Source organism: Numenius arquata, chromosome 2, assembly GCF_964106895.1.
Source record: "Numenius arquata chromosome 2, bNumArq3.hap1.1, whole genome shotgun sequence".
Lineage (NCBI taxonomy): Eukaryota > Metazoa > Chordata > Aves > Charadriiformes > Scolopacidae > Numenius > Numenius arquata.
This window is the reverse complement of record NC_133577.1, coordinates 94480206-94503046: the sequence shown is the minus strand read 5'-3', so window position 1 is coordinate 94503046 and position 22841 is coordinate 94480206.

Here is a 22841-nt window from a genome sequence, read left to right as displayed (position 1 = left end):
GCTTTTCTTTGTTTAATGAGGGAACACAAAGACTACTTATAAGAAAAGGCTTATTGGTTTCGGAAGTTGACAAGTTGCTGCTGCAGGTGGTGATGTTATGAATTTTTAAAGGAACCCAATTACATCACTTTCATTGCCCACCGCACGACATAAAGGTCAAACACAGACAAGCATACATTTCTCTTTATAGGTTCAGCCCTGTTGTTTTTCCACTTCTCTTTCCTCACACAAAATACAAGTGAGAAATCAAAGGGCTTTTTATCTATCCCTGTGGCAATAATACCACAGCTGACTTCTTGCTCACCACCTTAAATATCTATTTAAAGGTTAGCTACAGTCATAAAACAAGTACCCAGAGCAAAGCAAACGAGAAGAAGATTTAAGAAACAGTTTTTACGCTTTATGAGCCATTATTTGAGCAAACAGCAACTCTCCACTACTGAGATAAGGATTAGTGCAGAAATAAGATCCCATCTTATGAAAGCAAACCATAAAAAAGCCCACCTTACCCCAACCAAGAAGCTCCTCCATTAGCTAGGTATCACACTAATCAGTAATAAAGTCTCCCTCTACAAATCTAACTCTCAGTGGCAATATCTTTAGTCAGTTTGTTCTTTCAGCAAGCAGGAATTGACAAACATCAGTAATAAGTGGTTAAGATCTCTTACTTCAGTGAAGAGAAAGCAGGTTTGATTTCGTAGAGGAGATGGGTGATAACCCACTCGTAGCAGCCTGGGAACCGGGCAGCTGTGCTGCGGGCTGTACATGTGGGGCCTTTGGAAGTGGTCCCCCAGGCCTGGCTTTAAGAGTACAAAACTTCACCTCATACAGCAAAAGTAAATTCAATGCACCTTGCACCCCTCCTGTGGCTGACACACGCCAGTGGTGCTGGCACCTGCACCTGCATCTGAGATGGTCGTTCAACGGCTTCTGGAGGCGCCTCAAAAAAACCGAAATGTTTTATGTCAACACCACTGAATTCTGTGAACACAAGGAAATGCAATGGTGGCATAAAGGTTTATAGATCTAATTTATTTCTGAATAGCCTGATCTCAGGTAATGAGCAGGGACTCAAAGTCCTTAGCTTGCCTGCAAAGGCACTCAATGACTTTATCCTGTCTGCTGACTCTAATGGAGAAAGCAAGCAGAGACAAGAATCTGCCTGCAGATCTGATTTTGCAAAAAGAGACCCCTCATTAGCACAGCTACGATGCCAGACAGACATATGCCAGGACCCCAGCTCACGTCTGATCAAACATCTGCTCTACCCTGATTCCAAATCCTCTTCTCCTCCCGCCCAGCAGCCGGGACAGACAATGATCCTGTACTTGAACTCGGCAGCACACATCCCTGTGTTACAAAGCCATGGGCACAGGGAGCAAGAAGGTCATTGGCTCACAGATCACAGCTAGAGCATACAGTGCATGCATATCATTGCAGGCATATTAAGTCCTATGGTAATGACAGAATCAAATGGTGTAACTCCAAAAATACATGTTCCACAGGAAATCAAAGTGAATTATCTTAACGATTTTGCCTAGAGACATAAACAGCTGCTGCGAACTAGCATCCACTGAAGCAAAATCGAGGTATTCACTCTCAAAAGCTGCTTATTTCACATCCATTTACAATGAAACACTGATTATTTCCATTCCAGAAAGAACTATATAATTTGAAATATATCTTTAAGGTACACCTTGATAAGAGCACCCACAAATTTTTAAGGAAAACTCGGGTCCACTAGGCTAAGCGAACATTATGGCATGATCCTTAGGTCTATAATGCATCAAAATGAACAGCTAAACAGCATGGCTTTCAGGGACTTAGATTTGGATCTCAGCATTCTTGCCCCAAGCTATTTGTAGGTTCAGGCAACATTTGCTTTATATTGTATTCTCTTCTGGAAATACCTTTTCATACCTTCGTTTTACTTCGCTTTCACCACCAACTGCAGAACTGACACAAGTATGAAGTTTGATTAATAAAATTATTATCTTATGGCACAATGATCTTTCAAAATAGTACTTTAATCTGTCTTGGTCTTGAGATGAAAAGCATTCAGAGGATGTGACTTATTGTTCTTAATTTAACCTTTGTTCATCAGCTAGATTTTTTTCTTTTTAATCTTAAGAAATTGTTTCTAAATTTAGAATAAATGTCTACTCCTGAAATAATGAGCAAAAATTCACCTGACAGCTATAACTTACTAATAAAGTATAAAAGAACATCAAAGGCCTACTTATTAAAGACCATGCTCTGGGGTTGGCAGGTTTTACCCTCATTCTAAATAATGAACAGATTATAAAATATATATTTTTAAGTCTTATTAAACTCTAAGTTTTGTCACTTGTTATCTTCCCTTTCCTGCAAAATTACTACTTTTTGGAAATATGAATGATTCCACCCAAGGGTGGAAAAAAAATCAAAACATGTTTTCCTGAAGAAATGAATCACACAGAAATCCTTTTGAAAGAGAAGTAGATTTTGATAACCAATGCCTTTAACTATCCCCTAGATGAACAATTTCTTCAACTACAAAAATGCCCAAATGAAAATTCTACATTTGTAAAGCACAGATGGTTGGGACTAGGCATGGCACTTTGAAAAACATAAAAGCAATTAATTTTCTAATTACATTTCCAAATTAATCCTTTTTATAATTTTGGGGCTGATTAGAAATAAACTCTCTTTTCTCTCCAGTTTTGTTTTCCAGGCACAGGGTTACTCAGACTATAAAGTCACCTCCCCACTTCCCACACTCACCACAGGGAAGGTAGGCAGCAGAGCAGAAGGATTTCTGGCTGTTCCCAGGATCTCAGAAGGTAAGTGGATATACCAAGAAGAGACAACAGCAAGACCAAATTACTAGGAGAAGTAGTAGGAGGCAGGAAACTTAAGTGACAGAAAGCGGTGTCATTCCAACTTAAGCTTAGCCTCACAAGCATGCTGATTCTCTGCACTTCAGATAGGATCAATTTAGATACAATCTGTATTTACTTCTTTTCAATCTCAGAGTAAGCAGGGGTAGGGGAGAGAAGGGGATCACTCTAGCTATGAATTGTTCCAAGCCTTTGTTCTGAGGAATGTCAGCCTCCAGATGCACTCGTTATTAGCAGATTCCTATAACTGACACCATCTTTCTCATGACAGAGCAGCAGTAAAATATGTGGGTTATGGATTCAAATGTAGAACATCCCTTGCTTTTCTAGTTTAGTGGGCCTATATACTGATCAAATTATTATTTCATGACAAAACAAATGCTTTAAAGACTTCCTCAGTTTTTTGATATTCTTGATTTAAGGTAAGGGGATGACTTCTTGAATACATACAAAATAATCAGTTCAATTAATACAGGGCCATTAGGTCCTTAGACCTAGTTTGAATGCAAGGTACTGAAAATGCAACATACTGAAAAGCCTTTTCCCCTCTTTAAGAAACCATGAAATCATTCAAGGAACTCCAACAACCAACGATGCGACAACTCTGCCTCAGAGGATCCCAGCACCGCAGCCCAGCAATTGCACCCAAGCCCTTGATGCAAGGATGGAAACGGAGACCCTCAATGGGGCAAGACCCCACCTCATTCACGCTCAGTGCTGGAGACGCAGTCAGACGGCAGCGCCTGCACACAGCCTGGCAGTCAGCATGCCCATGCCTCCATGGGGATCACGGTTGAGGACCAAAACCAACCCACAGCGATGATCTGAATTCCCAAGGCTGAACCGGACACTCAACCAACTGAAGCGCAGCGGAGCTCAGCGGCTGCCCCATTAAAGGTCCGGGCAGGGATGAGCCCTTGTCAGGCAGACACGAGAGATCACCCAGGATCTCTGCTACACGAAGTAATTCCTCTGCAGGCTGGGGAACAGGGAAACAAAATCTGTAAGCATCGGCCTTGGACAGAAGTTTGTGCCCTGCCTGGCAATTTTTACCACATCAATTATTTATTTATTTATTTATTTTTAAAGAGCTTCACTCCTTTAGTTAATAACAACAACAGATGGACAGGAGGGGGGTTTTGTTTGGGTTTTTTGTTTTGTTGGGCGTTTGGGAGCTAATATTGTTTTAGGGTGGCTTTTTTTTTTTGCTATGGGCAATATAGGGTGAAACAGAGAAGTGCTTTCAGTCAAGAAAAGCAGCCCTACACACACTACGCACTCAGAACTGCCAGCAGAGTGACCCTTTCAAGATACCTCATACATTACCTCTTGGAAAAATGGTTTACCCCAGGGACATACACACATCTCTGAGAAGCTGTGGATTTTTGAGCATCTGCAGGGACAGCTGGCATGATGGTTGCAGCAGCTGTCGCACTTGAATTATGAAATTGTGCATTGCCCAAGGAAAGGATCAATGTCACGTAAATCTCACAAACCTGAATTCAAGTCCCAAAGAAAATAAAGGTGGGAGAGGTAACTGTTCTGTTGTTGTGAGCCAGACATGTTTGAATCACTCCATAATTTCAAATAATATATTATATACTATGTGCTATAATATATACTGCATCTCTAAGGCTTCCATCTGAACAGTCATTTTATTTTGAAATGTCTACTAAAATTTCATTAAAATCTTTGGGGGGAAAAAACAACATTGGGGAAGCAAGAAGGCTATGAAGTTTTTAAATCAAAATTCACCAAAACATTTTTTTTTTTTTTTCATTCAGACCAAACAGGAGATTTTGCCAGTCCTTCAGCATGGTTTTCCTGCTTGAGAAAATTATGCCTTGGTTCACAGCCGATTAGTTATATGACTGACCTGATTTATTATGTATCACTGCTACTTCAAAAGAGGAACAGCCCTGAACAAAGAAACACAAGTTACATCATTATAAATGACCTGTGTCTATTAAATGGTTAACTGAAATAATTACATTTATTATTTTTTTAACGTGATATTCAATATTTACTGCTTTCTGTGGAAAAAAAAAAAACACACTACTCTTAATGAAATTCAGGTAATTAATAAAATAACAGCTAAGGTTGTCTGCTCACACATTGCACATAGGAGCAGAGGGCTTTTAAGAGAGCCTCCTGCCTGAAACTCGACTGCTTTTGAGAGATTCCCACAAACCCAGGGAGCCCTTGGGACCCACAAGAGGTCGCAGCCAGCTGCTCAAAGCCCTTTAACACCCCACAGCTGGGTCTGGCCCTTTACAGGACAGTTATATCAGACTTCTGATACCATTTAGTTCCTCAGGAAAACATGTTGGGAGGTTTAGAAGAAAACAGCCAAACAAGTGACAGTTGACAGGTACTTTTTTTCCTCCTCCATTTTTATTCTCTTTTGCTTTTCCCCAAGTAATTTCCATAGACCAAAGATCTCATGCAGTACTAAGTTCTCGGCTCCCCTCCACTCAGGAATTGCAGAACTTGCTGAGGGAAGGGTTTCTGGATAGCAATTCATCAGTGGAAATGCACATCTTTAAAAAAAAATGCTGAAAAGTCTTTTATATTATTAATTTACATAAACATGCACTAAAGATCCTCTATTTAAATAATCTAGGACATTCAAAGACAAAATCAATACAACTTTACATCCCATGAATCAATTTCAATACTATTAGAGGACAGAAATATCATCCTACGATTTACCCTATACAGTTTGGACACTAATAGTAAAGGCAACGTGACTAGAAACTCATCATGGGACAGAGATTTGTCTTTCCTCAATCAGAACTTCCCTGGATTCAAACGGAGAAAAAGAGTCAATGAGGTATCTCATATCTGTATCACTTAATGATTTTTTCTCCCGTCCATCTTTTCAAGACATGAAAAGGAATTGAAACGAACTTTTCTTCAAAATCATTTACTTATAGCAAAATCCTTAGTGCTACACATGCTACGAGGTACAAATTAATTCAAAACCCATCTGATTTGTCTGTAATGTTTGCTTAATCATCAATAAAATGTAAAGTTTCAAGAAATATGTGTAAAATTTTCTATTAAAAAAAATACTTAATTCATTATTTTAAGCCAAAAGTAATTGCAAGTGAAGACAAGCTCACTATTAAAATACTGCAGACCATCATTGCTAGCGGTACATTCTCTTCTCTAGAGAATTATGTTCTATTTTGTAAAAGGGAATCACCTTCAGTTATTGCAACAGTGTGGACAAGAATGCTGAGCTAGCAAAATGTCATTTAACCACTGCCATGACGAATTGGCAAGCAGCAGAAATGAGAGGATTGTATTCAGAAGAGCCCCCAATAATCAATGCAATGAACAGCAAACCAATTAGTGTCCTTTCTCAGGATCATGCAGTTGATTCATTTACTAATAGATTTACACATAAGAAGTTACCCATGTATATCCCTGTTAAGTTTTAATGGAGGGTTCTCAGAAGTGTTTTCATGATTAGCTTCACACATCACTTTAGTTAAACAAGAAAGGCCATTAAACTCCCTGTAAATACAGCCCGATTTAATCTCTCTAGCAGCACACTAGCAGCATGCAGAGAAGGAAACGTTCTTAAGCAATACTTGCCACGCTTAGAGGACCTTATCTGCACTGCTCTATGATTATTGACAACAAACAGTTAATTCCTTGCATTCACCACATTCTTGGTCATATTCCCACTTCAAATTTCTGCTTCTGATAACAGCAAGGCAGCAAAGCAAATAGAGCTTTAAGTATCTTTTTCAACTCCTATATACTTAAATGCCCAGGAGTAAAACACCTTCCACTAACTTCAAGTTCTCTTTATAATGCTAAATTAGGATGCAACAAAACATGAAAGTATAAGAATTGCTACTTCAAAAAGAATTTAAGAACTACAGCCACCTAGTACATTCTGAAGTATGCTAAGGCTTGCAGTCCTCCACAGCACGTTATCCCCAAACAGAGATACAAACGTGAGGCACGTTCCTGACCAGCCAAAAGGACGTGAACTGGTAAATTTACCAGTGTTCAAACTGCCTGCCTATTTCTGCTTGGGGCCTATCAGCTCTGAAGAGACCAGTTACACCTTCTCTCTCATTTCCATTTTAATCCCTAAAACACAGACTTGTTCATGACTTGACCCAAGACCCCTCAGGAAACAGAAGAACCAGGCTGCATCTTAACCACACCACCAAGAAGTTTCACAACAAGGGGGTCATTGGCTGTAGCTCAAAGTTAGCAGAGATACCGGCAACTTTCAGAAGAGACACTGAGAAGGTATCAAATTGAAACCATCCTAAGGTCTCCAAGCCCTTTAATTTCTGCTTTTTGTACAAGACACACACAACATTGACCCAACTTTCCCAATTTTGAGCCATGAAAGACAAAGGAAGCTTGCACCCACCAAGCCCTTCAGATCCTTCAGAAGTCATCTATTGACAACAAAATGTCATCAACCCAACTCTCCACAAGAGATAGAATCATAGAATAGAATCATAGAATCATAGAATGGCTAGAGTTGGAAAGGACCTTAAAGATCATCTAGTTCCAACCCCCCTGCCATGGGCAGGGACACCTCTCACAAGAGCAGGTTGCTCAAAGCCCCATCCAGCCTGGCCTTGAACACTTCCAGGGATGGGGCATCCACAACTTCCCTGGGCAACCTGTTCCAGTGCCTCACCACCCTCACTGTAAAGAATTTCTTCCTTATATCTAATCTAAATCTCTTCTCTTCCAATTTAAAACCATTACCCCTTGTCCTGTCACCACTCTTCCTGACAAAGAGTCCCTCTTCAGCTCTTCTGTAGGCTCCCTTCAGGTATTGATAGGCTGTTATAAGGTCTCCCCGGAGCCTTCTCTTCTCCAGGCTGAACAACCCCAGCTCTCTCAGTCTGTCAAGGCTATGCTTAGTTGAAGGGGCAAATGCCAATCAGGTGACAGAACCACAGTGACACTGACTAATTTCTCACTAGCCCCAGTGAAAAGCTATCCAGGTTTCTCAAGCCTCTTCAATATGTACATGTAAGTGAGGAAAACCCAAAACAGCTGTTTGAGGGTTGCCGGTCCTTACCTATCATCATTACACATATCACTCCCCTTTGAATGGAGCAATAAGGTCAGTCTGTGTTCTTACACGGACCGGGGGTGTGGGAAGACAAGGACTGAAGGGGAGATGACAGCACCTTCACAGAACACTCTTTCCCTGTAGATGAATTTGTTTCTTGTTTGTTGATAAAATTCACAGTTTGGGCACATTTCCTAGAGCTTCAGTTGCCCCTACATTTCCAAGTGGCTCTCTGGCAAAACTTTTTATAGCGTTCATCTAGCAACCCAAAAATGTTTGGCATGTTTTTCTGTGAGTTTTTTTGGTTGGTTGGTTGGTTTTTTTTCAATTCTGGAGCAGACTGTGACTTTCTGACTACCATATGGAATCACGGCCATGCACAGCACACAGTGCTTCTGGAAACCACTGCCAACAGTGTCTTGTTTGCTTGACAACGTTACCAGCAGAAACTGCTTCAAAGTCTTTACAAGCTTCTTACTCCTTTCTGGATGAGATTCAAGATAGTGAAGTTTTCGATTGATTTGACACATACATAATGAGAAGACATTTCTCTCTCACATGTTGTTGTGACAGTTCTTAGACCCAAAGGAATTATATTGGGGGTGAGATTCTCAGCAGATGATATTAATGTTTTCCCCTTACTGGTCTGACACAGCCCTTTCCATTATCTGATAATTTGCCACACCTCATTTTATTCCTTTCTCTGTAAGATTTTCATTCACTGAATTATTTTTTTTTTCTTAAGATACATGGCAAATGTATCTTTTTTTATATCTGACTTTTTATATCTTTTTTATATCTTTTATCTATCTGACTTTTTAATAAGTCAGTTACAAACACTGCAAAAATTAACAGTGTAGTGCTATTAGGTCTCTCGCCACAAGGCGAGGAAATAGTTTACATCCTGGTTACCCTAAGTTTGGTAAGTTGTTGTGGGGTATTTCAACAACTAATACTAATATATAGATCAATATACCATCGTGTTACCTGTGGATGTTACAAATCAACGTTTGTGGTTGTTTCTACCAGTTGAAGGGAAAGAAAAAAATAAAATTCAGAACTGCACGTTAAAGGTAGTTCTAGAACAATTTAAACCATTTGCAGGAAGTTCTCCACACACTGTCCTAGCAATTCCTACCCAGCTGAAGAAGCTCTGGGGAAATTCTCGTTTAAAATTTCTATGCACTTTGATCTGCTGTGATGCAGTGGAAGAAAGCTCTGTGTGTTGCTTGACTTTAGTTTCACTGCGTTTCAGCAACACCTAAGATCTAAGGAACAGCACTGAACATCATTACCGAAGAACCACCAAAGCTGGTGGTAACCAAAGTTTACAAAACTGTGCTTTAAAACACTTTGGCCTCCTAATCTTCTATCACTGTTTACGAGAAAATATGAATTCCATACATAGGTACAAACTCTAAATTAATACATTTTTTCTACCCAAACCTCTCATTCTATGGTTACAGCATAGTGCCATCTGCTGTACATTTGCTTATGTACAATTCTTCCAACCACCAAAATGACAAAGAAAACCTCATGATGGTTATTTAAAAACTTTGAGCATAAGCGGTCTTACAATACACGATTTTGTCACTAGCATTTCATACAGAAATAAGACAGAGCACTGCGCATTCTATTCTGCAAGCATTAAAAAGGCTACGCAGATGTATGCTAACATATGCATGGCTGTTGAATAAAGGAATCAAATGAGACCATAGGGAACCACTGCTTTTATTTCTCTCAGAAAAAAAGCCGATTTTTATGGTCACAGCTGGGGTTTACATGAATCTTCTTCAATTAAATATTAATATGCATTTTTAACTGCATTCCCTCATTAACAACAAATGATGCCACAGTCTGTAAGAAAGCTGCCAATTTTCAGAGTTCATTTTGCTGCAGCTTACAATGTCCGTCATAAACACCTGATTACATTTTTTTTTAATGTATTCTGAGGTAAAACATGAAGCAAAAAAAAAAAAAGTGTGTCCTCAAAGATGGCCAATGAAATGTTCAAAGTAAATCTTTGGGATAATGTATCTCAGCATAATTACTTCATCAGAGTCTACACTAAAATGAATAATATAGTGAGATACTTTATCTGCAGATATTCCTACTCTCTCCTTCCCTTATCAAGTTAATCACTCTCAAAGTCTCCCTTCCTTTTCCAATGAGAATTTTATCTTTCCTTGGAGATCCTAAACCGACCTGCCTTTCAAGAGGCTAAAAAGTTCACTTTGGCCTAGATGTGTTACTCCTGCCTTTGCCACCAGAGAGACAACAGGACTGGCCAGCAAGAGCCGCTAATACCTGGAAAAACCACCCTCTAGGTACCACTTATTCATATAAGCACACATTAAAAATATCTGAGGCCTCACAGTACTTCTAAACCCTTCTCCCCATGACTTACTGAGATGCAAGAGCCAAGGAAAGGTGGCCAGGTTTTTCAGGCCGTGCCTCTTTACAGCCTCGGGGCAAGAGCAGGCACCCAGAGGCGTGAGGCAGCCTCCGGGCATGAAGCTCTGCCGCTCCGCTGCTACGCTGCCCAGGTTTTTTTGGAAATATTGGTCCACGCTTCAGTTCCTCCAACACGTTCTTATTTGTGCAACTCAGTACCGCAACCATGTTCATGTTGGTTTGTATTTCAAATTAGACATCAGAAGAACCCATTCTCAGGAGCATTTGGTCTCTTGAAAACTAATTCCTACAAACATAACACCTTTCATTAAACGGACAGAGAATTCAATCTACCGCTTCATACATTTTCAGTTTCTTTATTACACAAACTGAAACGTGCTGCATGTGTGGTGTCCTCATGGAGGTTATCCCAGGAGGTTGTGTCTCAGTATTTCAAATACTACTTATAATTTCATCACAAACAAATTTCTTATCAGATCAGGTGACCATCAAGTTTTCATTTTTACAATCACAAAAATGCTGGAGAACATTGTTCATGCTCAGAAACCGGTAGGTAAACTTCAAATAGCAAAGAAATTAATTTTACATTGTGATTTTTCAAATGCTTGGGTTTGACAGCACTGCAGATGGTTAATAACACTGCAGCTGAACTCTTTTGACTATCTCAATAATAGCAAGGGCATCAAGTCAGTTTTGGAAACAGGAGGAAGCTGGAGTTCTCCAGCCTACACAGCAATAGCAGCAGGCATGGAAAAAAAGATTTTGAGGTGATGAAAGATGCTGCTGTCATATTAAACGTATCTGATTTGCCTGCTGTGATATTTCATCGATTATGAAATGAACATGCAGAGAAATAACCATAGAAGGGTACAAATATTTCTCCGGAGTCACACCAGCCCTGCCAACCGTGAAATGTATGCTGCTAAATTACTGATGCTGCTTCCAAATTAATGGTCTCTACAGACAGAATTTTAGAGCAGCAAAACATTTCAAATAGCTAATTTGCGAGTTAAACAAGGAAAATAGATAAACCTAAATTATTATGGTGAAAAAAGTATCACAGTTAAGTCTTGAAAGTCTCAACATACGCTGTCTCAGCAAGAAGCAAAGGTTCCATGCCTCTTTCCAGCCAGCATCTGCAGAAGTTACACATCAAAAGCCAACCACACCAGGAAACTCAACCCCAATTTGAAGAGAGCCAGAAAGTAACACTCCAGAAAACACCGAAAACTTCACTTGCTCTAAAATACCCATAAATGAAAAAGAAAATAAAAGAGTAAAGATACACTTAAAAAATTGCAGCCTGATATGCCCTTTGAAAATTAAACTGATTTTTGTAAAATAAATTTATACATTGATACATTGCAGCTCATTTAAGAAGACAACTTTTCAAGTACATCTCTTGAGAAAGTATTACTGTTTCCATCCAGAAGACAAAATTTCTGTTAATTAAAGCCCTGTTTTCATTAAAATAATTGCGTTGTCCTATTTTTGTCATTCTCATTTGTGTAATACAGCTAAAACTATCACCCTCAGGTGACTCTCCAGGCTCTGATTTTCCCCTACCTTTCTCTAAAGCCACTGTGCGAGACACAGCTTCCCTCTACACTACATTTTGCTCTGCCGGCTGTTACTCCGAGCTACCCCTCCTTCCAGGTAAAGTCAGCTTATAAGAGTTTCAAAGGGGAATGTAATAAATACTGATACCCGAACAGCACGGTTCATGTATGTCCTCTATTTGCCATTTAGGTATATTCTCTATTAGCCATGTTTTCAGTTTTTCTCTGTCCCATCCATTTTTTGCAGGAAAACAGAACCAAGTGTCTTGTAAGACTATTTGAACACTAGTAGACCTTGAGCATGAGCAAATCATTCTGACTCCCAAGCAGCTTATTTCAATCAATAACTTGACATGGCAAAATCTCTCTACCCTAAAACTGTGAAAAATCACACTTCTGTAGTGTGACAGCTGCCAAACCTATAATGCACATTCACCTAAGAGTAACACATTCATTCAGGAACCTGAACTGTCCTCCTCCATGGCTGGTACGTAATAATTAACCACTGGTGTCAACCAGTAACGTTACTCTTGAATTCGAGCGATAGAGGAATCTGCTGATGAATGCTGTTGGCAGTATATTTAGAAAGTTCATTTCTCGGAAACTTTGCACAGTAGGTTAATCTCACACCTCCATCACTCATCCAGTCAACAGACTAATAAGAAATGCAAAACTCTCAGGCAGTTTCAGACGGCACCTTACGTGATAACTGCTTCCACTCAGGCGTGACTGCAAAACCACCCCTAAAACTCTTCAACTGGCACAACATAACAACAGCTGAATTATGATTTCCTGAGGTTGTCATGTGAAACTTCATTGGTCCTTTTGGGAAAAAGAAAAAAAAAAAAAAAAAAAGGATAAACACTGGATCTGCTTTTTATTCTGTACTTTGTTTTCCCCCCTTTTTCCCATATGACCTGTTTCTCCCTACTGAAATTAAGGGAGTCAGCACAATGCAGCCAACTAATTCTGTTCATATCATTAGCAACTGCAGCAGGAAATGCAAATTAAAAGTTGATCTACAGAACTGGAATTGGTGTCTCTGTATAATGCAGAAAAAACTTCGGGGAACACCACAGCACTTTCAGAGAAATTGTCTTGGCATTAGCTGAGCTGCTGCTTTGATTCTTTACTCTTAACAACCTCTCACTTGAGGATGTTCTAAAACGGTCAAAGCAGAAGATTTATGACTCTTAACTGCACACAATATTATTTGCTGGTATCTGTTAGCTTGGAAGACAACTGCTAGGGAAAAAAAATAAATGACAAATCTCCATGATCAATCCTAAAGAAATCAGATCTCTGTTAACACACCAAAGGGTTGTTTCAGAGTTTAGCATTTTTCATTTGGTTTGGGGATTTTTGTTTTGGTTTTTGTTTGGTTGGGCTTTGTTCAGTTTGTTTTCTTTTTAAAGAGAAAAATGTCAACTCCTCAGTACAATTTCAGTCCAAGTTGATTATTTCTTCTACCAGTGTATTTGAATGACAACTTCTGATTAGAAAACTCCATGTTTTAGGGCCAAAATCTGTATGAACTTTGGGGGAAGCATTTAGTCACAGTCACAAAATGTAATTATAACAATAGTCACTTTTCAGAGTAGCACAGGGACACATCGCTGGCATGAAACTCCCACATAAAACTCATTTGCTTAGGATTCCATCAAGGAGTGAAATTCACTCTCAACACCTATTCCCAGGAAGACCTGCTCAGTATTAGTGAAAACTGTTTTGTCTCAAAAATGTAAAGTTTTTTCTTTTCCATAAAATTTACTAAAGCAGAGCCTATGGGAAAACAGACTTACCTAAATCAGGTCTATCAGTAATTCAGCAGCAACAACACACTGCATGACAAGTAGTAATCTGGGTTTACTAACATGTATTTTTGTTACAGGGGTGCCCAGGTTTAAATTTTACTGATGAGTGAAAGACAAAACAGTCATTTGCATTTATAAATAAGCAAAGTGCAACCTTAACAATTGAAATGGACCCTGTAGACTGTTTCTATTTTTCGTTTTGACTGTTGGAGAACTTTCACAAGTGGTATTTAAATGCACTTTATTTAGTCGAGTTCACTTTCAAAAAGCTATTGGTTTTGGTACAAAGGTATGTTTTAAAACAACACATATATTAATAAGAAGGAACATTGTATGTTTTTTCTTAAGAAAAACTTCCTTTTACATAGAAATGGAAGAATTAAGCCTAATGAAATACCAGGTTTGTACACTAACAACTCAGTCATTCTAAACAGAGTACCTGAGAGCAAAAGCAAAGCTGCAATTTTATACAATAAGTACAAAGGTATTCCTGACTGATAGCTTATAGTTATAAGAGTAAGTTGTTATCCAGATGTATATTAATACTACATATAGCAATGACCTGTGGGCTTCAAAATAATTTCTTCGTCCTGTTAGACTGGAATCTGGAGCCCCCAGCCCTCCAGAGTAACAACGTCATGGATTTGTACTTTCCTATCTCTAATAGGATGAACTGCTTCTAATATGTATTTTATATAGACAGACCACAGCTGATCCAAAACAAAAAAAAATTCTTCCAGGAGAGGACACCCCAAGACATTTATTTCACTTTTCAGTTGGACAACAAGTTGAATATCTTCCTGCTTTATAAACCAAATCATTTTACTGAAGGTGTCCACTTTTTTTTTTTTTTATTAAGAAGTATTAAGTATTTTGATCAGCCTAAAAAATGACCATTGTAACCTTTAATAGCATCAAAAATATAAGCTTACGTTTGGAAGACCATTCGTATTTTTCTCGCTCTGTCTCCAAAACATTAAGATCTAAAGCTGAAAGTGAACTTCTTTTCTAAACCTTATAAAAATATCCCCAAGCAAAATATATGCACATACATAATCCTATCATACCTGTTTTGTTTGGTTTTGCTGATGGTTTTACACAATCAGACAATCAGGAGGTTGACAGTTTCTATTTTCAATCCTGTCAAGACACCAGTGTGAAAGAAAGGCATTTGAATTACTGATAACCCACCACTGTCTTCCAACTAAGACAAGACAAGCTAAATCCTACTTCCCCAAAGACCCTTCATGTTTTTCCCAGTACAGTTACTAGAAAACATCATCACTTGGAAGTGTGATGGCAGCCTACCTTCTACAACAGAAACTGAAACGCATGGAATAACCTGTGTAAGGTTGATAGAGAATGATGCAAGTTGTGCTGTAAGAGCATGTTTTCATCCTTAACAAAGCACTGCAACGAGAATTTGTGAAAAGAGGGGAAGGAAAATTTGTGAAAAGAGCTTTAGGAAACGGAGAGAAGAGCAAAGCAGCAGCGCAACACAGGACACCCTGCCAACTCCAGGGTAAAGAGAGCTTTGTCCTCCACCCATCCCAGCACGGGGAACCAAGAGCTAGTTGTTCATTTAGAAAAGAAAAAAAAATTATGATCCCTGTTTCATCAGCTTTGCACTCTGCACAGTCAGCTGTTATCTGCTGTATTATCTCTTATATCTGTGAATAGATATAACGAAGACATTTGTTACAGTGAGGGTGGTGAGACACTGGAACAGGTTGGCCAGAGAGGTGGTAGATGCCTCATCCCTGGAACATTCAATGTCAGGTTGGACTGGGCTCTGAGCAACCTGATCTAGTTGAAGATGTTCCTGGTCATTGCAGGGATGTTGGACTAGATGGCCTTTAAATGTCCCTTCCAACCCAAACTCTTCTATGATTCTATGTATCCAGCAACTGGAATGTTTCTACTCATGGTAGTAGAGCAGCACTCTCATTTTGAACCAAAACTGGATGGATGTTGTTGTGATACACATTATTCACGCAACTGACTAAGCCGTAAGGTTCTAGCACTTTAGCTGTAAGTGTCCTAGCACTTTAATTGCTACAACTAGTACAATTTCACTGAAGACAGTTAAGCATCATCACTATTGCCCAAATGAAGAGTTTAGTTTGCAATTACAGTGTATTTTCCAGAATGGAATACTCCAACTTCCACATTCCACTTTGGATTCACCAGGAGCCTCCCAAATCACATAACTGGCCATGGAAGTCACTCCACATAAGGCAAAAAGGTGTCTAAAGTTGTGAGCCTCAAACGACCCAAGAACTTAACCTTTTATTTGCTTTCTTAAGCTGGAAGTCCAGGGGAAAATAAAAAAAATTAAAAAAATTTAAAAAAAAAGTTCCTTTATATATAATGGGGAAAGGGTGAAGAAAGAGACTATCATACCACCAAAGTCAGCCTGATTATGGACATCCATTTCACATTAATTTTCTCAGACCGGCTGAGAACCATACAGAGCCAAGCAGCCAGCAGACTGAAAGTCCAACTAAATTATACTCAGACAGTGACTGTTTCTATTCCCCACAGGTTATACAAAAAGGGTTGGCCCATTTTATTTTTCCTGGGTGTATACAGTTTACTCTCTGCTTTTCCCTCAGTGCTAAAGACGATACAAGTGTCTGTCTATTTGGCTCCCGTTCTGCACTGAGGCCCATCGTCTGTATAGGTTCTGATTTCTTGTCATGTTGTGGAAACATCACAATTAGATGTTTCCTAACACTCTTATTTTCCTGGGGACCCTTGTCAGCAGATGCAAGTATAGCAGACATTAAAATGGGAGAAAACCTTCCAAAGGAATCAGCGTGTCAGTTTTCTGTGGGTTTTTTTTTTTTTGTGTAAGATGAAAATGAAAAATTGATACAATTTTAATATAAGCATTAATATGTACACACAGCACACACATTAGTCCATTCAGCGGTTATCTTTGATTATTGATGGGCTGGTTCTACCAAAATGTTAAAACCAGCTGCCACACACCTTCACATCCTGGTTTACCAGAATAAAGAGAGACCATAATTACCTCTAGAGAACATTGCCTCACTCTCCAGAGCACAGTTTCCAGAAAGATACATGTGCAGTGGTGCTGTGGTAAGGCTGCTTCTTCAGCAAGGAATTCATTAGACACGACTCCCTCAAGCCTGTTTAAAAACCTAATGAATGATCCCATTTAGTGATAGAGGAGTTTAATAGAAGAATGGATCCACGCGCCATGGAGGCTCTTAAACTTTTAAGAGTCTGGCTCCAAAAGCAGCAGATCTGCAGCCTTACATTGCATGCCTAGGCTCCCTAAGCAGGGCACGAAATGAGTTAGGAGCTCTGGCATGTAAATCATTTTGGGGTTTTGGGTTGGTGGTGGTTTTTTTTAAATACATTTTAATTTTTTTTTTAATACATTTTATTCAACAGTGTAAGGGCTAGAGCACTAAGACACGAGTCAATCCCTGACTCGGCAGAGCAGCGTTGCAAAAGAGAGCTGTGACCACCAAGGAATGGAAGGAGGGATGGCAGGAGCCGAAGGAAACGAGACAAGAGGGACGTCAGACTTTCAGATCCACTTTGAAGAACACGGGATTTATGGAGCTGCAAAGAGACAATATAAAGGGTGCAATTTGTAGCTTAGTGATAGGAGCACTCTGTTGAAAGAGGGGATAGCTGAGACAATTCCCAAAACTATTTACACAATTCACTCAACTGCCACCTAAAAATCAAGCAAATGAAGCCCTGAAGACCTGAATTGAAGACTTCTCTCCTCCAGATGAATTCTCTGAAACAGTAGATTAGGGGAGTTATACTCTTCCACACGTTTTCTCTGTCTCTCTGAATCTTAAGTAAGTTTTCCCTAAGAGCTTCACTATCAGGAGTTAAGAATGACCCTGCTACAAGCAAGCATCTCACCTTAGAGTAAAATCTCTTTCATGAGCCCCTCAGGTTGACAAAGGCAGTGAATCAAAGTTCCTTCTTTCAGAACAAGCATTTCAGTCTATACAAGTAATCTGTATAACCTAATCTACATAAAAATAAGGTGCTACCATCAACATAAGCTTTCAACAGAAAGGGCTGCAGATGCCATGATTCATGCTAACAGTGTTAGACACCAAGAGAGTGAAGCCACCACCCTCAGGCCCCTCAAGAGGCCACCACACAGCCAGCCAACACACGGATACTGGAAAGATTTTGATTAAACCCTCTGTAAGCAAAGCAAGTGACAAATCAGATGAATTTCTGCAACATTTTCACTGAATTTCACAAGTTCTCAGACAGGGAAACAAGACAAATATCAAGCAGCCCGTTGCCACTTGAATCCCCTTCCATTTCAGCATTTAACTTCCTACCTCAGAATTACCACATTTACAAGCCTGAAACAAAACGCAAAATATGTATTAGAAATTATGATCATTAAAGAGTTGGAGAAAACATCAATTATGATAAATAAGTCATCCCCTTACCATTAGGGTTTCAGAAACCTGTAATTTTTGCTGATGTTTTTGAAAGACTCTCAATCACGATCACCTATTTGCTGTCATGCATAAAATACCAACTGCAAACTAGAAGTTAAGCATGAGCCAGATGTCTGACATACATCAATTTTACAGTTTGTTTCACAAATCATTTGACTAAATTTATGTGTTGAAGAAAAAATCCTAATGAATTCATTACAAAAGGAACATCTGTCCTGTCTTTTATTCTTACACTGATGTTCACATTTTTAAAGCAAGTAGGTGTCGCTGCCCTTTTACACCTACAGAGGCACAGCTTACCTTAAGAACTCTCAGCACTTGACTTTTTCCATTGGCTGCAGTAAAATAACCACAACAGGTACATACCACATGATCTCTTCCCCTTCCTCACCACCCAGGGAGGGCACATTTCATTTACTGTGCGTTTTATCATTAAAAAAAAAAAAGCCACGAACAAAACAACATTAACAGCTATTGGGTTATCCTCATGAGTCACAAAACTGTGTCTTAGACTGCATCTTGTCTCCATCACTATTTCTTGACTTCAGTTACATCATGCTTTCCACCTCAGAACAAAGATGCTGGTCAAGCTGCCAGCTACTATAAACCAACATAGCAGTTTCATCCATTTACAAATAGTAAATAAATTTGGCTCAAGAAGCCATCGTTTGGTTTGTTTTCTTCTCCTGCAATGCTCCATTTTGTCGTACCATGCAGCACCTGTTCAGCTCCCAGCCAGCTCTTGAGACAACCTTCCCATGGGTAAGACAGGCTGCAGGCAGGGGAGAGCTGGCCAGGGGGAGATGGGAAGTGGGGAGGTGCAAAGGACATCACACAAGTTAACTATAAAGTATCAGAGAAGCTTGTTTTAGGTTATCCAAGCACGACTGGTTGGCACTTAAAAAAAAAAAATATATATACATTTGTGATGGGTTGATCCCATCTGCCCAAGAAGATGAAGTCTTGCTCAAAAAAAATACCAATCTAAATCCTTTAGCTCTTGGTGTTTCATAGTTGTGCATAAAAATCACTTTTAAGAAGTGCAGAGCATCTCCTGCCTGCTTCCCTGCCAGCATTTCCTGCCACCACTGAGCCAAATTTACCAGAAATATTTTACATCACCTCCTGCGTGGCACATGACTGGAATACATGACCAAAATGACATCATATTAATATTAAAGTATCCACAACAAGAGCACATGTTAGCAGGGGTTCCATGGCTCAGTGGCCTGTTAAAACAATAACAGTTATTATGAAATGTAACATATATATATGGAATATATAAATACATGCAATACAACAATTCCAAGTTGTTTGAGCTACCAAGAAAACTCAGAAATATGCAGATTTATCAAGCAGAAGTGTTCTGATTTAAGATTTCCTAAAAGATTTATCAACAAATACTACCTGGTATGAGTGACCTTCCTGCTGGTTTCAGCCTTACCACCAGCAGCTGTGCTGATGAACATAATGACATCCTGGCAGACCCTTTACCAGTTATACAAGGAGTGAACCAGCACGGATATTGTACTTGACAACAATATGGTGGCTATCTTACAAGGAGGTGCTCAAAAATCTGCTAGGAGGCATCCCTGAACCAGGGCCAGAGCACAGAGTCTTCAAGCAGCGTGACAGACAACCGTGGGAAACCTGAACTGAAATCCCAGGCACAATTGCTCTTGGCATCCTCCTCTTCCTAAAACAGAAGCATGAAAAAGCATTTAAAGCCATCAGAATTTAATTTCCTCCTAGAGAGTCCAGAATTTATCCCTAGTCCTGCAGAACAGACACTAGAAAAAAAAAAATCTTTTAAAAATGGATGCATCTCTACCTTCCTACTTTAATTGAAGTTTTGATAGTTACGGTTGCTTTTGGTCCATCTGAAGTGGAAGGTAGCAAGACAAGAAGCATGGAGATTACAGTCAAAGGTTCTAAGATGCATTTTTTTTTTCCTTTAAAGAGAGGAAAAAGAAAAGCACATTTAAAGTTTCTGCTTTTGTTTTAAAGGACTTATTTTTATCACTCTCAATAGAGAATCACACTTTGTTGTACTACCTCAAGTCATGGTTACCACCGGAGAAGTATTGTACACCACGTTTTAATATGTTAGAAGCAATACTGTGGAAGAGGAACTTCAGATGTTTTTCTTTAAAAAAAAAAGTAAATATTATGGATTCGTGTCAAATATCAACTGGGGGGAAAAGAAAAATTAAAAGTCATAGCTACAACAGCACCTTTTCTCATAAAATAATCTTACCCAGAGCTGAAGTGACTTTTGCAAAGACAGAGATAACTACATCTGCTAATGAAACTTTTCTAAATGATCTGGGGTGAGAGGGAGAAAAACCCTTACGGCCTCCTTATAACATATCCATCTAGTTGATATTCATAGATAAATCTCCTAGATGTATAATATGAGTTGCTTTCCGAGGAGAACAGACTCATTTTAGAACCAAGACAGTCATAGTTCATCCTACATCACAAAACCAACAGGATATAATTTCCACAGTGTACTATATAAGCATATTTACCAATTGCATGCTGTTTCAATGTTTGGAAAGTTTAGGTGTTTAAAGAAAAGAATGAATATTGCTCCCTACAGTACACAAGAGTTTTCTTAATATGGTAAGAAAAGTTAGAGTGGTTTTTTGCTTCTACTTTAGTTTAATTTTTGAAGTTTAATTTTTACTGCTTCAGGTTTTTTTACTTTTTTTTTTTAATACAAACATGCCAGTGGTTGGACATCATTCACAGCTAAATTCACACTTTTTGTATTTTTTTTGTTTTGTTTTTAAATCACAATTTCCTTAAAAATTCCTCCTAGGTTAAGAGAGCTGAGTACCAACAACACTTTCGCAGCAAGTGTGGAATCACCTCAAAATTGCTTAGCCTGGTACTAAACTTCAATTATTACTTCAGCCCTGCTCCCCTCAGTTACTGTTCTTGAATCATGATGAGACCCATGTTGTCCCTGTTTGCACTCTTTGGAAAAGGCATTTGTTTTCTCTTTTGACGTAGCTCCAAGTGTACTAAAAAAATAAATACATGCATTTTTTAAAACCAGAAAATTATTTACTGGGTCAGTTTATTCTTGTGACTCAACTCAGCATAATACTCCCTGAAGTCACGTAGATTGTACTGAATTTTAAGGAATAAAAGGTTCTTATGAAGCACTTTCACAATTCTACAACATTCTTTTAATAGAAACATTCCTGTTCATCTGATGGCTACAAAGCTGTGATATCCTCAACGTCTCTGTATGTTGTCAGTCACAAATACCTTTGATTCCGGATGCAAATCGTCTATAAGAATTCTGGTGCAGTGTTCCAAGTCTCATTCTGCTAAAATTACATTTTTCTGCCTTATCCATTATGAGGGTGCACTAACACTGAATTTATTTCATTAGAAATAATTTTTACAGGTGCACAGGGAGAAGAAGAAAGAATGCTGCTGCCACTGGGGAGAGAGTTGACAGTAGCACGTGCAGGGAGAAAAGATCAAGGATGACTGATTAAAATCTTGGGAATACATTCGGGCTCCCCAAACCTGTATCATGATCAGTGTCTTTTAGCAAGACCACTCAAATATGAAGCCCAAAACATGTCACACATTGAAATGAGTGCAACAGACATTTGAGGGACAGAAACAGAACATGGTTGTTCCTTCATGCCCAAATTCTATCCAGTCATCACTGGCACATTCAGAAGCGTATTTCAATGAAGGAATTATTAAATTAGCAGTAAAGAAACATTATTTTCAAAAAAAGGTCAAACAAACAGCATCTTTTCATTAATCAATCAAAAACACGCCTTCTGCCAAAGACATTTCAAAAGGGATACAACTTCACAGCTGGGTCTTCAAAACCCATTAACCTTTGCAGTCCTGCAGTACGATACAGCCAGTTTCAGAGCTAGCCACTGATACATTATTGGGTTTGACAAAGTCATGAAAGCTTAAATTAAGCTTCTGTTAAAACTTACAGTTTATGACAGATTTGTCAGCTTTAATTTATTTCTGGTTCAGTTGTATCAAATTATCCCAATTTGAGATTTTATTATATGATTTCTACCAAGAGAGAACATATTATTTTATTTGGTAACAAATGATATAAACTTCTCTAGTTTGGTTCAGAGAAAAAGTCATCTAAGGCAATTTACTTATTGTTATCAGAGACAAATATGCATATATTATTCATTCAGAACACCTTTCCCCACTTTAAAAATAATTTTCCATATACTCCACATACATTTTATGTGTTGTTATGAAGTCGAGCACATTAATTTCCTTCTGTATTCATAAGTGCAAGACATAGACTTCCTTAGGTCAGATACCTGGCTTCCCATCGACTCTTATGTTTCACTTGCACTGCCACTAATGAGAATTATGCACAAACAAAATACAAAAGACCCTTCATAAGAAATTGCCAAGAGGAAAACAATACAGCAAAACCAGTGGTGCAATCCAGGGCTGGCTGAGACTCACAAGACTTTCTCATACCCTCTTGTCCTAAGGATGCCCATCTTGTTCTCAGCACAGATCTCTTAGACAAACGTCTCACCTCACCAAACACATGACACTTTCTCAATTCATAGAATCTTGGAATAGTTTGGGTTGGAAGGGACCTTTAAAGATCATCT